The sequence below is a fragment of the Zingiber officinale genome, chromosome 7A (genome assembly GCF_018446385.1).
Source record: "Zingiber officinale cultivar Zhangliang chromosome 7A, Zo_v1.1, whole genome shotgun sequence".
In the NCBI taxonomy this organism is placed as follows: Eukaryota; Viridiplantae; Streptophyta; class Magnoliopsida; order Zingiberales; family Zingiberaceae; genus Zingiber; species Zingiber officinale.
Genome location: NC_055998.1, coordinates 107,958,907 through 107,961,462, shown reverse-complemented (window position 1 = coordinate 107,961,462; position 2,556 = coordinate 107,958,907). Strand labels below are relative to the sequence as shown.

The window sequence follows — 2,556 nt, the reverse complement described above, 5'->3', positions numbered from 1 at the left end:
ACATGGAGAAACAACATCAAACCCTTAGTTGCAACTATTAAGGAGACCTAAAGACAAACAGTGTAAAAGCCTTCACACAAAAAGTAGAAGTGTGGATACCAAATATGCAATTTCTTCATTCATATCAAACCCAGCAAAGAATCATTGGATCACTGTCATCTTTGGGAAGCAATGAGATTTTAATTAAAATAGAACAAATTTAAGGAATTTTACATTCTTGATTTGTATAATAACTGGTCAATTGATTTTCGTATGGAGAAGAACCAAGTAAAATATGGTCAGTGTAAAATCCTTATGAGTTGAAGTCGAATTATATTTCAACTAAAATACAGATTAAATCAATGACAAATGATAATCAAAGTGAAGAAATAAACAAGTAGATAATAGGTTCCATTATCACAACAGTTCACAGAACTTAAACATTCTAAAAACACTAAATCTAAGAATTTATTTCAGCCCTGGTCGAAAAGAGTACTCAGTTACTCCACAAGTTTACCATGAACATAGTTTCTCAAGATCACAACATAGTGGTAGAAGAGCTTTGCTTCAGGTGTCTAAAACACCTACATTACAAAAGGATTCAAAACAGCCTATCAGGATATATTTAAATTATGATGCTGTGAGTCATTCTTATGATAGGGATTGCTTAAATGTTGGAGATCTTGTGAAGGTAATCTGTTAAAGTAAAATAAATCGCTCAATTATGGACAATGAGTTCCTGTATTTTATAAGCATGAACCATTCTCTGGTCTTGGTGTTATTTCAGTTTGGTGAACCTTCTGCAACATCAGTTCCAAGAAGCTCTGTGTGCACCCTTAATGGAGATAGGCCAGTATTTGCAGATTGTTGGTACAACTGCACATTGGAAGATATTTCAGGGGAAGATAAGAAGCAATGTCTTAAGAAGGTATGACACATAATGTGTACAGATGAATTTAAATTGATCATATAAATTTAATCAACTTGTATATTTGATGATAGCAGATAATAATGTGTACAGATGATCCATTATTCTGAGAGCAAAAAATGTTATAAACTTCATCCTCTTATCTTACATGTGCCTCAATAACCAACACATTTATTCTTGTTTCTATTTCGGAGGTGGTTTATGAAATCTCATGCATTCAACAATTTAGGAATCAATCTCTCCTGAAGCATTAATTAATTACATTAACTGCAAATATTACTCTACAGAGATTACCATTGCACGGCCATTGCTTCCTTATTCTATACATGATGGTTTGCCTTTTTTCCTCAAAATTATCCAGGTCCGAAACCCATCTCTTCCAGGAGTAGCGCCATGCAATCATTTGAGAGATATGAGAGCTTTGAGTAGGCTTGAATCTCGTCAGCTAGTTGTGTTTGTTGCCTGTTATGATTATTCAGATACAAAATTAGTGAACTCTCTGATGTTTTGCGTGTGGATCGACAATCACAAATGAGCTAGAGCAAAGTAGAAAATATAGCTGGAATCTGATCATGACACAGATGAAGACTACAGGATGAAGTGGCTTTATTTCCTTGTTCTCGAGGCCACACAATGCAGTATGTAGCTCATGTTTTCTGTATGAGTATGCATTTTGAAAATCAAGTATGATTTCAAACACAAAATTCAAAACAAAGAAAACATCTTAACCAGTGGAAGCATTTATGATATAAGGAGTGTATCATCTTCCATTTGACATGTCAAATGCTGATTTTGCTAATTTCATTTGCCTATTCTACTCAATTCAAGTATTCAACTTAGTTTTATGGCACTCACTTCACAGATTCTGTAGAGAATCAATAGGCATTTGTTCATCAGCCAATTGTGCATCCTTCACCTTAGAATCAGGTTCCCTTCCAGTCACCTGAAGTGGAACTTCTAACTCAGGCGGTGTCTGCGAGAATACAAACAGATCGATTAGATACTTTACTATAGTACCTCTCTAAACTCTGAAGTACTGTGAGATTGCTTCCTACCATGCAACGAATAAGAGGCCAATTCATTTCACAGAAGAAGGAATGTTGCTTGATTTCATTGGCACCAGTTTTTGATCCCAAACGATTAACAGGGTCTCTGTTCAGTAATCCATGTCTTAGCTGCCTTGCTGCAAGGCTAACCTGCAGAAAACAAGAAACAGTATTCAAAAAGGATTGCCTTTGTTTTATACGATGAAACTCATTGAATTTTCTGACACGAATGCTTAGATACTGTAGAAGCTTAGATACTGATAAATTCCTTGAAACACTATGTCATAGCAGTTCAATTTATGGACAAAATTCAGGAACATTTTGACTTACTACTTGAGGTCAGACGAGAATGATCCTAGGGTTTCCGAAGAGCGGGGGAGATCAGATTGAAGAGTGCAGCTACAGTCAATATTTCTTGAGCGAAAGGGACACCGTATATAAACTTGGGAGTTAGGGTTTCAAGAACAGCAAGTTACTGGTCTCTTCCAAACGAACTAAACCCAATCCCATTCATTCAAACACAGTAACTTTAAGCAAGAATCTGAAGATAGAAATAGTAAATCCAGAATCGTAGGTCTTTGGATCTCGACGAAAAACGCAAGA

General features: G+C 35.7%; 1 long non-coding RNA gene across 1 annotated transcript; it reads right to left on the bottom strand.

Annotated features, from left to right (window-relative positions):
* Positions 1-1,105: 1,105 nt before the first annotated feature.
* Positions 1,106-1,806, bottom strand: LOC122000360. Its single transcript, XR_006117102.1, has 2 exons — positions 1,763-1,806; positions 1,106-1,369 (listed from the first exon to the last, which is right to left on the bottom strand). It is a non-coding gene; the product is annotated as an uncharacterized LOC122000360 (long non-coding RNA).
* Positions 1,807-2,556: the final 750 nt, after the last annotated feature.